We start from the raw sequence: 15340 nt of genomic DNA, 5'->3' as shown, positions 1-15340 counted from the left end.
GTGACAAGCTTTTCTTCTTATGAATTCCGGTCGGCTTGCGACCTAGATCAGATCATCAGAATACTATGGAAGCCCACCTCTGCAAGAAAATTCAGTACAGTGAAGTGAATCTCCCTCTCATTCCAGGCTTGTAAATATGGTGCACTATGAACAATTCAGGCTTGTAAATATGGTGCACTATAACATTTCAGGCTTGTAAATACGGTGCACGCTAAACAATTCAGGCTTGTAAATATGGTGCACGCTAAACACTGCAGGCTTCAAACTCCATTCTAGTGAGGCACATTCGAAGGGGAAAGGGGCCAACAGGGCCCAGTCTCAGAGAACCCCGGGGGAGGGGCGACCTCGGGCCTCCCCCGGCCTACCGCCCTCTTCCCCAGGGGGTTACCTCACTTCTTCGGCCCTCGGGGCCCTTTCGTCGGTTTTAAAGGAGGAGAGGGGGTTCCAACCCTCTCGTGGCCTCACTTGTCCCAGCGCGGTGCAGGCTCAGCTTCAGGGCACCGGCGCTGGGGACGAGGCAGGGGCAGGGGCTGCTGTCACCAATCGCGTGCTTCGCCTCGAGGGCTCGCCGGCCAGAACCAATGGCAACGCGGCGCTCGGGGGTGAGGCGAAGGAGCTCCCCTGTCACATGGGGTGCGTGCTGACTTCGGGCCTACCGCGGCCTGGCTCACTTGAGGCGGCGGCCCTCTCCTGGCGTACGGGGGCTGCCGAGGGGGCAATCACAGCGCTGGACACCGCGCGGAGGCAGGCGGCGGCAGGACAGGCCGGAGGCACCTCGGAGGTGTCGCGTGGGCGGCTCCGATGCCGTAAGGGTGACGCAGTCTCCTCAGGCACCTCGGGGGCTAGACACAGTGCTTGACACCAAAGCAGGTGAGCGCGTGGGGGCAACTGCGGCGCCTCACAGGGCAGGATGATTCTTGAGGAGAAAAGCGCCTCAGGATCACAGCGCTTGAACCACGGGGGCACAATTAGCTCAGGGCAGGCAGTCTTAAATACAGCGCTGGTCAGGGGGAGCAGAATATAGTGCTTTCCACACAGTTTGATTCAGAAAAGGGGGTGGTGATGAACAGAGTGTCTGAATTAAGCAGACCACTCTTACCCAGTCCGAAGATCAGGGCTTGATCCATCACCGTTTTTCAGCTCACTGCACCATCCCAGCTCAGAACTTGGCTATATGCAAATTAGTCTGACCCTGGCCCAGTGCATCATGGGAACAGGGCAGACCAAACTGCCAAGCCAATTCTTATACTGGGAAGGAAACAAGCTACCGGGGACCGGTTTCTGGCATTTCAGCCGTCTTCGGCCCGGCTTGCTTGAATCCTGATGGTGCAATGAGCTAGGGACTCACATCTGAGTATAACCTTCCACGCTTATGGTGGACAAAAATGATTCAGAAAAGGGGGTGGTGATGAACAGAGTGTCTGAATTAAGCAGACCACTCTTACCCAGTACAAAGATCAGGGCTTGATCCATCACCGTTTTTCAGCTCACTGCACCATCCCAGCTCAGAACTTGGCTAAATGCAAATTAGTCTGACCCTGGCCCAGTGCATCATGGGAACAGGGCAGACCAAACTACCAAGCCAATTCTTATACTGGGAAGGAAACAAGCTACCGGGGACCGGTTTCTGGCATTTCAGCCGTCTTCAGCCCGGCTTGCTTGAATCCTGATGGTGCAATGAGCTAGGGACACACATCTGAGTATACCCTTCCACGCTTATGGTGGACAAAAATGATTCAGAAAAGGGATGGTGATGAACAGAGTGTCTGAATTAAGCAGACCACTCTTACCCAGTCCAAAGATCAGGGCTTGATCCATCACCGTTTTTCAGCTCACTGCACCATCCCAGCTCAGAACTTGGCTATATGCAAATTAGTCTGACCCTGGCCCAGTGCATCATGGGAACAGGGCAGACCAAACTACCAAGCCAATTCTTATACTGGGAAGGAAACAAGCTACCGGGGACCGGTTTCTGGCATTTCAGCCGTCTTCGGCCCGGCTTGCTTGAATCCTGATGGTGCAATGAGCTAGGGACTCACATCTGAGTATACTCTTCCACGCTTATGGTGGACAAAAATGATTCAGAAAAGGGGGTGGTGATGAACAGAGTGTCTGAATTAAGCAGACCACTCTTACCCAGTCCAAAGATCAGGGCTTGATCCATCACCGTTTTTCAGCTCGCTGCACCATCCCAGCTCAGAACTTGGCTATATCCACACAGTTTAGCAAGGATAGCAGAGCAGTTCAGTCAGGGGGAGACAGGTAGGGCAAGGTGGGCCCAGTTGAAGGCAGGGGATGCGCAGGGCAGCACAAGTCCAGTACCTGGTCGATCACCCCAGCAGTCTCTGGTCAAGGAAAAGTAGACTTCTTGGCGCTTGGATGGTTCTGCGCCCTTAGTTGCTGGTTACTTGAAGTTGCTGAGAGGGGGGGGGGGTTCTGAGTTGAAGGCTTGAAGAGTTTTTCCTCAGTCACTGCAGATGGACCCCGGGGTTCCCTACCACTGGGCCAGATCAGGGGGGCTAGCTTAGGACACCTCACCCAGCTTAAGAGGCAGCACCTAAATCCTGTCACTCCCAGTAGCATAGGTTCCTCACTAGGCCCTCCCGCCTAAAACTCCTGTGTGGGTTCCCCAGGTCAGTGATGCCCCAACTGACTAGAAAGTTTCCCTCCTTTTCCTTATATAGTGTCAGTTGGCAGTTGGCAGTGGCAGTTGGTGCCTCCCCTATTCTGGAAGGTTCTAGGAGCTTCCCTCATTCTAGCTATGGGCAGGCTGGCAGGCTGGTATGGCAACATTGTTTAAGGGTTCCAGCCAGCTCCTGGCTACTAGAGTGTGCCTACAAAGATCGCGCTGCAGTAGCAGGGGTCAGTGGCAGCCATGTTGAAGGTAGAGCACCTGTACCTAACATTGATTTTAATAATACACAGGGCATTACAACCTCGCAGGGCCTATACAATTACATTATAAAAGGGGGACATCCTGAATTAGGGGAAGCAAAAAGCAAAACATTTCTGTGAAAAGGGCCAAGTCCAACACTGGGGCACACAAGGTGCCCTGTACATACACCGGTTCAAACCAGTTGCTGGGGCACTCCAGCCCCAGCTCTGGCGCGAGACCGGACAAAGGATAGGGGGTGTAACCACCCCCCTTCCTGGTCCCACCCATGGGAGGGACCTAGTGATAGTGCAGCCCCCTTTAGCAGGATAAAGGTAGGAGCTGGTCCCATTCCAAATCAGATTAATCCTGAACTGAAATTCTACAAGAAGAAACTCAAGAATCAATAATGTTACCTAATTTGTGATCAGACTGCCAACTACAAACCCCGCATAGACTGTTCGCTGATGACATGTTACTAAAAAGTTACTGTTAATTTATTTGTGTAAACGACAAATCAATAATGTTACTTAAAATGTGATCTGACGGCCAATCACAAACCCCGCATAGACGGTAGGGTTTTCTTCCTCCCCCCTTCACATTTTTCCTAACGACCTTATGAGCGACATGATATTGGTTAGAAGGCGGTCTGTTTTATTCAAATTGCACCCCTTTTCGTCAAAAAATGTTATAATTAATGGTGAGACTCACATCGGAACAGGTTACTTAATACCCATAACTTATACTCGAAGTGCAAACCCTGTACACACTTCCTCTACTCTCAGGCTATTTCGCACATTACTGTTTGGTTAATTACAACACATTTGAGATAAGATAATATATTTATCCCGAATAAGCTGTTTATCTTTAAGCGAACACCGATAGCCTCAAAGCACCAGATAATGATAAATACAACTGAAACAATTTATTTAGACACAAACTACCTCATTTTTATTTCTCACTCCCGACAAATAGCAGCTACCCTGATCACAAAAATACCTATCATTTTCAATCCAAATGCCAAAAAAAGAAAAAATGTTTCCATCTTTTCACAAATCTCGACCTGTAGTAATGCTCAAATTTGCAAACTACTAAAAAATGTTTATAAAATGACCACACTATTTTCGTCTTCACCTATTCTTTCCTGGGACCTTTACCCCTTTTACACGCCGCACTTTCATTTTGAATTTCAGGTGTCACCACACATTGAATTGTATTGTTTCTTAATCCGTATAACAGTACCCCTGTTCCTTTTTTGAGTTACTACTGCCAAATCATTAAAGTGCTGACAAATGTTCTGTACCCCCTCCCCTTTTTTCCTTCATCTTAATAACAAGTGTCTATGCATATTCTGTATCGCCGTGTTCGAAAAAATTATTACAACAGGTTTTTTTGTTCTCACCCACTTAGGGATTTTGGTTACTAAATTCCACTCACAAAATGTCACAATTTATGCTCTTGTATTTTCACTTTCCCCACATTTCGGTTCCCATACACACACAAACCCCCCCCCCCCTTTCCACAGACCACTGGCTCTGCCTCGGCAATCCTTCTATCCCTCTTCCTTCACCTCTCCCATGTGTTCTGTCATCTATTTGTGCCAGTACTCACTTCCCCTCCTTTTGTCTCACCCCCAGCCCTGAAGAGTCACGGGTTAACTCCTTGCTTGACGAAACACGTGTCGGCTGGTTTCATGTTCTAAATATATATATCAAAAAATAAAAAACGACACAAAAAGAACACATCCGTGGTACTTCTTTCTCAACATTTGTTGGTGATGACTCATATCACATTGAATTGTTGTGTGCATTGGCTTTCTGCTTACAAGTAACCACAGGGAAGGATCTCTGACATCCCTGTTCCTCAGAGTTTAGGGTTTTTCTCTGACCCACTTGCACCAACTATAAACGAACATAGCTTTTGACTGATCCACTACCTGTTGAGCGCCATAGTATTTCTGAAAATAAACAAACCCATCGCAGAACCTCATGCGCTTGAACAGCTTGCTGGAAAAACTGCGGCACTCCACTGAGATAATTTGGTTGGGGGTCCCAGGCATGATCTGGAGCAGCTTGCTGTAGAAGCTGCGGCACAGACTGGGGGGTGGGGGGGTATCCCCTCCCAACAGTTTGGTCATACACCGGGGAGGCATGATTCTACTTTCCCGGGTAGGAGGGCACTGCGGCCAGTAATGAAATCCTCCTTGTGTAAGTTAGGCAACCCATGGTGGGCATGGGTTGGGTGGGGGGTACTCTCCCCCTAATGTGTTGGTGATTCACCTGGGAGGGAATGATCTGGGTCCTCTGGGTAGAAGGGCCCTGCTGCAAGAAATGAGGGCCACAATGTGTGTGTTGAGCAACAAACTGGGGACCTGAGAATTATGGTGGTCTGAAATAACCCCCCGTCAGGTGTGGCAGGGGCCGTGTTCAGGGGAAGCCATGGAGACCTCACGAGGAGGGTGAGCAGCACCATGCGTAAATTCACTGAACAAAGGGGCTTTGGTTTCATCCGGCATGGGTTACTGCTCGCCAAGTGCACAGGGTGTTGGATGAAGATGGGGTACACCTGTCCAGAGTGGGAATGGACCTATTCTTGCTTGATCTGATGAGGCCTTGAAATGAGCAGGGTGTAGGTAACTAAGCCTATTATGGTGGGGTCCCTGGGGTGACAGTGGCCACACCCAGAGCTGTGGCGGAGTTACAGGGCGGTCCAGAGGCTGTAAGGGACAGAGGGGTACCCTCTGCATGAGCACAACAAGGGTGCAAAGACCAAATATCCCCAGGGAGGTCTCGCATTGCACCCTGGAGGAGCGGCGGCACCCCGTTAGTCCTCCCGGTGGTTGTGGACCTGAGCAACCGGGGGTTGCCTACAACGGTCCGCCCCCACCTTAGCTGGGGGGGCTTGAGTAAGGGGGTGGACTGGCAGTCCGGTGGTGGGAGGGGCAAGACCCCCCCAAATCTAACAAACACTGGTTGGCTAGGGCCACGGTGTAATTTGACTCATCAGGCAGGCAGGCGGCGAGGGGCTGCCTGCCCTGGGATCGCCCGTGAGATAACCCACCAATGTTGGCATATTTGTAATGCAAATAAACCTGCAGCAATTTTTGCCACAAAAAAGGTGTCTTGTCTGTTTCTTCAGGATCCTGCTGTGGGAGGGTGCACTAATAGCTACTACACCCCCTCTGAGGGGGTCTGTGTCCTAGAGCGGTGAAACCCTCTCCCTTTGTGTCACACAGAACCTGTGTCTGGTGGTTGGAGGGCCCCTGTCTGTAGGTCTGTCTCCACACACCCTCGGAGGCGGTCTGAGACTGTGAGGGGTGAGGCCCTGCCTGTCTCTGTGTCACACAGACCCTCTGGGCATGTCTGGTGGTGGAGGGCCCCTATCTGTAGGTCTGTCTCAACACACCCTCGGAGGCGGTCTGAGACTGTGAGGGGTGACACCCTGCCTGTCTCTGTGTCACACAGACTGTTAGACGGGGACCCGGAGGGTCGGCCGAGGACAGGGGGAGAGGCCTCCGGTGAGGGCCGTCTCCTGCGATCGTACAGACGAGTAACTTCCCCCCCACAGATGGACACCACACAAGGATGAGGTCAACACTCTTTATATACCACTCTTGAAGCAAGGTTATCAGCGATACAGGGAGGTCAGGACACGAGGGTCCTCTTAATTCTAGTCTCTGAAGGGGAAAGGGTAGCGGGACAGTCTTGGTATCGGTCTGGTACGGCGGTGGCAATCCTCGAGCTCGGAGTTCTGGAAGGTCGGGCCGCGGCAGCTCCAGCAGGCTAGGATGATAAGTCTTACTTGAGAAGGGCCGCGGCAGCGCCAGCAGGCAAGGGCGATGGTTCACACAAGGATGGGCCCCGGCAGCGCCAGCAGGTCGCGACGAAGGTGTAGGTTGCAGAGGGCCGCGGCAGCGCCAGCAGGCAGGAACGATGGTTCGCAAGGATGGGCCGCGGCAGCGCCAGCAGGTCCCGACGAAGGTGTAGGTTGCAGAGGGCCGCGGCAGCGCCAGCAGGCAGGAACGATGATTCACAAGGCAGGGCTGCGGCAGCGCCAGCAGTCCGTCAAGGATGAGTTCTTCAAGGTGTCTCTCAACTCCAGGATACAACTGCCTTCCTGCTCTGGAGCTGCCCCAGTTATAGGTCTGGCCTCCTTTGATGTCCGGACCCTCGCACTTGGAGGTCGGGAGGTCCGGAATGAGGGAGTCCAGACACCCAGCAGGGGGGTGGAGCCAGCGCCCGGGGAGGCTGGGGGCGATCGGCACCTGGCGGGGGAGAGCCATCGACACTCCTCTCGCCCATTGACCTGCCAAGTGGTCTGTTCACCTCCTGGGTGGATGGTGGTGCCTCGATGTCGGGGCCTGGCCAGGCCCAGGGTTGGGGTCGAGCTGAGGCCACGCGGCCTCGTGGTGCAGTGTCCAAGATGGCGGCTGGGCCGGGGCAATGCTGCTGATGACGGCCCGGGCCGGCCGATGTCGGGGTGTTCGGGAGCAGGCGTCCCGCTGGGGACGGGTTGCGGGTTGCTTCTGGGGGTTGCCAGGGTGGTTCTTCTGGTGACACCGGGAGAGCCGGCGTTCGGGCCTTATTATGCGGGGAGGGAGCGGCCCCTTCACGAGGCCTGTCCAACACAGACCCTCTGGGCATGTCTGGTGGTGGAGGGCCCCTGTCAGTAGGTCTCTCTCCACACACCCTTGGAGGCGGTCTGAGACTGTGAGGGGTGAGACCCTGCCTGTCACTGTGTCACACAGACCCTCTATTGGCATGTCTGGTGGTGGAGGGCCCCTGTCTGTAGGTCTGTCTCCACACACCCTCTGAGGCGGTCTGAGACTGTGAGGGGTGAGACACCCTGCCTGTCTCTGTGTCACACAGACCCTCTATTGGCATGTCTGGTGGTGGAGGGCCCCTGTCTGTAGGTCTGTCTCCACACACCCTCGGAGGCGGTCTGAGACTGTGAGGGGTGAGACCCTGCCTGTCTCTGTGTCACACAGACCCTCTGCGCATGTCTGGTGGTGGAGGGCCCCTGTCTGTAGGTCTGTCTCCACACACCCTCGGAGGCGGTCTGAGACTGTGAGGGGTGAGACCCTGCCTGTCTCTGTGTCACACAGACCCTCTGGGCATGTCTGGTGGTGGAGGGCCCCTGTCTGTAGGTCTGTCTCCACACACCCTCGGAGGTGGTCTGAGGCTGTGAGGGGTGAGACCCTGCCTGTCTCTGTGTCACACAAACCCTCTGGGCATGTCTGGTGGTGGAGGGCACCTGTCTGTAGGTCTGTCTCAACACACCCTCGGAGGCAGTCTGAGACTGTGAGGGGTGACACCCTGCCTGTCTCTGTGTCACACAGACCCTCTGGGCATGTCTGGTGGTGGAGGGCCCCTGTCTGTAGGTCTGTCTCCTCTCCACACACCCTCGGAGGCAGTTTGAGACTGTGAGGGGTGAGACCCTGCCTGTCACTGTGTCACACAGACCCTCTGGGCATGTCTGGTGGTGGAGGGCCCCTGTCTGTAGGTCTGTCTCCACACACCCTCGGAGGCGGTCTGAGACTGAGGGGTGAGACCCTGCCTGTCTCTGTGTCACACAGACCCTCTATTGGCATGTCTGGTGGTGAAGGGCCCCTATCTGTAGGTCTGTCTCCACACACCCTCAGAGGCGGTCTGAGACTGTGAGGGGTGAGACCCTGCCTGTCTCTGTGTCACACAGACCCTCTATTGTCATGTCTGGTGGTGGAGGGCCCCTGTGTGTAGATCTGTCTCCACACACCCTCGGAGGCGGTCTGAGACTGAGGGGTGAGACCCTGCCTGTCTCTGTGTCACACAGACCCTCTGGGCATGTCTGGTGGTGGAGGGCCCATGTCTGTAGGTCTGTCTCCACACACCCTCGGAGGCGGTCTGAGACTGTGAAGGGTGAGACCCTGCCTGTCTCTGTGTCACACAGACCCTCTGGGCATGTCTGGTGGTGGAGGGCCCCTGTCTGTAGGTCTGTCTCCACACACCCTCAGAGGCGGTCTGAGACTGTTAGGGGTGAGGCCCTGCCTATCTCTGTGTCACACAGACCCTCTGGGCATGTCTGGTGGTGGAGGGGCCCTGTCTGTAGGTCTGTCTCCACACACCCTCGGAGGCGTTCTGAGACTGTGAGGGGTGAAACCCTGCCTGTCTTTGTGTCACACAGACCCTCTGGGCATGTTTGGTGGTAGAGGGCCCCTGTCTGTAGGTCTGTCTCCACACACCCTCGGAGGCGGTCTGAGACTGGGAGGGGTGAGACCCTGCCTGTCTCTGTGTCACACAGACCCTCTATTGGCATGTCTGGTGGTGGAGGGTCCCTGTCAGTAGGTCTGTCTCCACACACCCTCGGAGGCGGTCTGAGACTGGGAGGGGTGAAACCCTGCCTGTCTTTGTGTCACACAGACCCTCTGGGCATGTCTGGTGGTGGAGGGCCCCTGTCTGTAGGTCTGTCTCCACACACCCTCGGAGGTGGTCTGAGGCTGTGAGGGGTGAGACCCTGCCTGTCTCTGTGTCACACAAACCCTCTGGGCATGTCTGGTGGTGGAGGGCACCTGTCTGTAGGTCTGTCTCAACACACCCTCGGAGGCAGTCTGAGACTGTGAGGGGTGACACCCTGCCTGTCTCTGTGTCACACAGACCCTCTGGGCATGTCTGGTGGTGGAGGGCCCCTGTCTGTAGGTCTGTCTCCTCTCCACACACCCTCGGAGGCAGTTTGAGACTGTGAGGGGTGAGACCCTGCCTGTCACTGTGTCACACAGACCCTCTGGGCATGTCTGGTGGTGGAGGGCCCCTGTCTGTAGGTCTGTCTCCACACACCCTCGGAGGCGGTCTGAGACTGAGGGGTGAGACCCTGCCTGTCTCTGTGTCACACAGACCCTCTATTGGCATGTCTGGTGGTGAAGGGCCCCTATCTGTAGGTCTGTCTCCACACACCCTCAGAGGCGGTCTGAGACTGTGAGGGGTGAGACCCTGCCTGTCTCTGTGTCACACAGACCCTCTATTGTCATGTCTGGTGGTGGAGGGCCCCTGTGTGTAGATCTGTCTCCACACACCCTCGGAGGCGGTCTGAGACTGAGGGGTGAGACCCTGCCTGTCTCTGTGTCACACAGACCCTCTGGGCATGTCTGGTGGTGGAGGGCCCATGTCTGTAGGTCTGTCTCCACACACCCTCGGAGGCGGTCTGAGACTGTGAAGGGTGAGACCCTGCCTGTCTCTGTGTCACACAGACCCTCTGGGCATGTCTGGTGGTGGAGGGCCCCTGTCTGTAGGTCTGTCTCCACACACCCTCAGAGGCGGTCTGAGACTGTTAGGGGTGAGGCCCTGCCTATCTCTGTGTCACACAGACCCTCTGGGCATGTCTGGTGGTGGAGGGGCCCTGTCTGTAGGTCTGTCTCCACACACCCTCGGAGGCGTTCTGAGACTGTGAGGGGTGAAACCCTGCCTGTCTTTGTGTCACACAGACCCTCTGGGCATGTTTGGTGGTAGAGGGCCCCTGTCTGTAGGTCTGTCTCCACACACCCTCGGAGGCGGTCTGAGACTGGGAGGGGTGAGACCCTGCCTGTCTCTGTGTCACACAGACCCTCTATTGGCATGTCTGGTGGTGGAGGGTCCCTGTCAGTAGGTCTGTCTCCACACACCCTCGGAGGCGGTCTGAGACTGTGAGGGGTGAGGCCCTGCCTGTCTCTGTGTCACACAGACTGTTAGACGGGGACCCGAAGGGTCGGCCGAGTACAAGGGGAGAGGCCTCCGGTGAGGGCCTTCTCCGGTGATCGTACAGACAAGTAATTTCCCCCCCACAGATTGACACCACACAAAGATGAGTTCCGCACACTTTATATAGAAATCTTGAGGCAAGGTGATAAACGATACAGCGGGACCAGGATGTTAGGATCCTGCCAATTCTAGTCTCTTTGGGGAAAAGGGGTAGCGGGACAGTCTTAGTACCGGTCCGGTACGGGAGCAGTAGGAGATGGAGCTCACAATCCTCGAGCTGGAGGGTTCGCAAGGAGGAGCCGCGGCAGCGCCAGCAGGCTTCGACGATGGTTTCACGATGAAGAGGGCCGCGGCAGCGCCACCAGGCTTTGAAGATGGATTCACGATGAAGAGGGCCGCGGCAGCGCCAGCAGGCTTCGAAGATGGTTTCACGATGAAGAGGGCCGCGGCAGAGCCAGCAGGCTTCGAAGATGGTTCGCAAGAAGGCGCCGCGGCAGCGCCAGCAGGCCTCCAAGGATGAGTTCGTCTCGGTGTCTCTCGACTCCAGGATACAACTGCCTTCCTGCTCTGGAGCTCCCCCAGTTATAGGTCTGGCGCCCTTTGATGTCCGGACCCTCGCACTTGGAGGTCGGGAGGTCTGGGATGAGGGAGTCCAGACACCCAGCAGGGGGGTGGAGCCAGCGCCCGGGGAAGCTGGGGGCGATCGACACCTGGCGGAGGAGAGCCATCGACACGTCTTCTCCCATTGACCTGCCAAGTGGTCTCTTCACCCCCTGGGTGGATGGTGGTGCCTCGATGTCGGGCCTGGCCAGGCCCGGGGTTGGGGTCGATCCGAGGCCACGCGGCCTTGTCGTGTAGTGTCCAAAATGGCAGCTGGGCCGGGGGCAGTGGTACTGAAGGGGGGCCCGGGCCAGCCGATACCGGGTGTTCAGGAGCTGGGGTTCCGTTGGTGACGGGCCGTGGGTTGCCCCGGTGGGTTGCCGGATAGTTCTCGTCTAGGACACAGGAGGAGCAGGGGTCCGGGCCCCGCCATGCGGGGGGGGGGATCGGTCCGGCCACGAGGCCTGTCCAACATGCGTCCCCCCCAGCTGAAGGCAGGGAGAGTCACCCATCCTCTTGGGTACTTTCCTCGCCGAGGCGGAAGAAGCGTGACAGGCCGTCTGCGTTGGCGTGGTCCTGGCCTTGACGATGCTCCACAGTGAAGTCCATCCCCTGCAGGGAGATGGACCAGCGCAACAGCTTTGGGTTCTCTCCCCGCATCTGCATTAGCCATTGCAGTGGTCGGTGATCTGTTTGCACCCGGAAGTGGGTACCGAAGAGATAGGGCCGGAGCTTCTTGAGGGCCCACACCACGGCGAAGGCTTCCCGTTCGATGGTGCTCCAGCGCTGCTCTCGGGCCAGCAGGCGTCGGCTGATGAAGGCCACTGGCTGGTCAACTCCCTCGGTGTTGAGTTGGGAGAGGACGGCCCCCACGCCATGATCTGAGGCGTCCGTCTGTACTATGAACTCCCGGCGGTAGTCGGGGGCCTGGAGCACGGGGGTGGTGCACATGGCGGACTTCAATTTCTCAAAGGCCGCCTGGCATTCAGGAGTCCAGTTGACGGGTTTGGGGTTCTTCTTGGATGTGAGTTCCGTGAGGGGCCCCACAATGCTGCCATAGTCTTTTACAAAATGCCGGTAGTAAACGGTGAGCCCCAAGAAGGCTCGGACCTCTGTTTGGGTGACCGGAGGTTCCCAGGCCTGGATGGCACCGATCTTGAGCTGGAGGGGGGCCACCAGGCCGCTTCCCACTTGGTGTCCCAGGTAGGTTACGGACCCTTGGCCGATTTGGCACTTGCTGGCTTTGATGATGAGCCCGGCCTGCCGGAGGGCGTTCAGGACCTCTTGGAGGTGGGGGAGATGTTCTGCCCAGTGGCGACTGTACACAGCAATATCGTCCAGATAGGCGGCGCTGAATTCCTCGAGGCCCGCCAGTACCTGGTTCACGAGTCTCTGGAAGGTGGCGGGGGCGTTTTTCATGCCGAATGGCATCACCTTGAAGTGGTAGTGGCCATCCGGGGTAGAGAAGGCGGATCGCTCATGGGCCCCTGGGGTGTGGCCGATCTGCCAGTAGCCCGCTGTTAAGTCGAAGATGCTCAGGTAGCGGGCGGCCCCCATGCGGTCAATCAGGTCATCTGCCCGGGGGATGGGATGAGCGTCGGTCCTGGTAACGGCTTTCAGGCCCCGATAGTCCACGCAGAACCTGAGCTCGGGGGCGACGCCCGGGGCGGCAGCCTTGGGGACCAGCACGACTGGGCTGGCCCAGGGGCTGTCGGATGGCTCGATCACTCCCAGAGCCAGCATTTTGGAGACTTCTGTCTGGATGCAGGCGCGTACTCGATCTGGTACTCGGTACGCCCTGTGTCGGATAGGGGGGCTATCCCCGGTATCTACGTCGTGAAGGCACCAGGGGGTGACCCCGGGGATGAGGGAAAACAAGTCGGCAAATTGGAGCAGAAGGTCTCGACAGTCTTGGCGTTGCTCTGGGGACAAGGCATCGGAGAGTCTGACCCCCTCCACGGAGCCGTCCTTCTCGAGCGTTTTCAGCAGGTCAGGGAGGGGCTCGGAGTCTTCTTCAGCCCCACTGTCGGTAGCCATCAGGAGGCTAAGTTCTGAGCGCACAAAGTGGGGTTTGAGTCTATTGGCGTGTAGGACCCGTAGGGGGTTCCGGGGTGACTACATGTCGATCAGGTAGGTGACTGGACCCTTGCGCTCTACTACTTTGAAGGGCCCCATCCATTGGTCCTGTAGGGCGCAAGGTTCAACCGGGGACATCACCCAGACCTGTTGTCCCAGCTCGAACTCGATGGAGGAGGCATGCTGATCATACCATCGCTTCATGTCTTCTTGACTGGCTTCAAGGTTGGCCTTGGCAAGTTCCCTAAATCGCCGGGTCTGGTTACGGAGGGTCAGGAGGTACTTGTATACATCCGAAGGAGTCTTCTGAGGGGCCATATCCCACCCTTCTTTGACCAGGCTGAGGGGGCCCCGGACGGGGTGTCCATACAGTAGTTCGAACGGACTGAAGCCCAGGGATTTCTGGGGGACTTCCCTGTAAGCGAACAGGAGGCACGGGAACAGCACGTCCCATTGGCGACGTAGGGGTTCCTCCAGGCCCATGATCATCCCCTTGAGGGTGCGGTTAAACCGCTCTACCAGCCCATTTCCTTGCGGGTGATAAGGGGTCGTGAATTTGTAGGTGACCCCACACTGTTGCCATAGGGACTTCATGTACTTGTAGATAAAGTTTGTGCCCCTGTCACTGACGACTTCCCGGGGGAAGCCCACCCGTGAGAGGATCCCCATCAGGGCTCGGCCCACCACGGGCGCCGTCACGGTCCGAAGAGGAATGGCCTCGGGATAGCGGGTGGCGTGGTCCACCAGGACCAGGATGAACCGGTGTCCTTGTGCGGTTCGGGGCTCTAGGGGCCCCACAATGTCTATTCCCACCCGTTCAAACGGGGTGGTGACGATGGGAAAAGGCTGCAGGGATGCTTTGAGTTTTCGGCCGCTCTTCCCGCTGGCCTGGCAGGTTGGGCAGGCCCGGCAGTGGTTTGCTACATCATTTTGCATCTTCGGCCAGTAGAAGTGGGTCACCAGGCGGCTGTAGGTTTTGTCCTGCCCCAGGTGTCCGGCAAGAGGCACATCGTGCGCTAGGTTCAAGAGGAAGTCTCTGAAGCGGAGGGGGACCACCAGCACCCGGCTGGCCCCCAACTCGGCAATCTTTTGCTCACTGTTGAGCAGGTCATTGTCCCAATAAATCCAGTGGGCCCCCGAGGTGTCTCCTGCGCTCTGGGTGAGGGCTTGCTGTCGGAGTCATTCGAGGGAGGGGCACGTTCTCTGCTCCTGTCGGAATTGTTCCTGAGTAGGGCCACCTTCTTGACGCCACTGGGCCAGCTCTGGAAGGTCCCGGAGCCGATCAAGTCCTTCTTCGCTGGACTCCGGGGAACCTGGCTCGGGGCTGCTCCTTCGGTGACGATCGGCGGAGGGGGTTCTGGCCATTCTGGTTCTTCGGGGCTGGAGATGGCGTGGGCGGCCATGGACCGGGTCGTTAGGCAGACCCATTCAGGGAGGCCCAGCATCCCCAGGTGCTCTCTTCGCTCAACGGCCGACCAGGGGGAACTTTCGAGGTCATTCCCCAGGAGGCAGTCTACTGGGGCATCGTCGCGGACAGTCACTTTTAACATGCCGGATACCCCCCCCCCCACTCGAAGGGGACGCAGGCCATCCGACACAGGCTTTCGGAGTTGTCGGCCGACCGTACTGGGCAAAGTACATTTGGTAATATCTGGTCCGGGGTCACCAGATGGCAACGGACTGCGGTCACACTGGCCCCGGTGTCGCGGAGGGCTTCAGCCTGGCGTCCATTAATGGTGACCCACTGGCTGTACTTCTGCGTGTTGGCGGGAAGGGGCGCCCGCGGAACCAGGTCTCTTTCCCCTAGACAGACCAGGGACATGGCGGCGGGTTCCCACTCGGGCTGGTCTGGCTCGTACTCTTCGGTGTCTTCTTGGGCCTGTTCTTCTCCCAGGGCGGCGGCAGCGACCTGGCAGGGCATGGGACTCTGGTTTTTCGGGCAGTTGGGATCATTGACGTAGTGGCCGGGTCGTTGGCATGGGTGGCAGGTAACGTTGGCGCGGAACCCTGGTCGCGTCGGAGGGCTTCCTCTTCCGGCCGGGGGCGGGGTGTTGCTGGTGGTGGCCACCGGGACGATATCTCG

The sequence above is a fragment of the Lissotriton vulgaris genome, chromosome 12 (genome assembly GCF_964263255.1).
Source record: "Lissotriton vulgaris chromosome 12, aLisVul1.2, whole genome shotgun sequence".
Classification (NCBI taxonomy): domain Eukaryota; kingdom Metazoa; phylum Chordata; class Amphibia; order Caudata; family Salamandridae; genus Lissotriton; species Lissotriton vulgaris.
Note: the sequence above shows the minus strand (reverse complement) of the source record.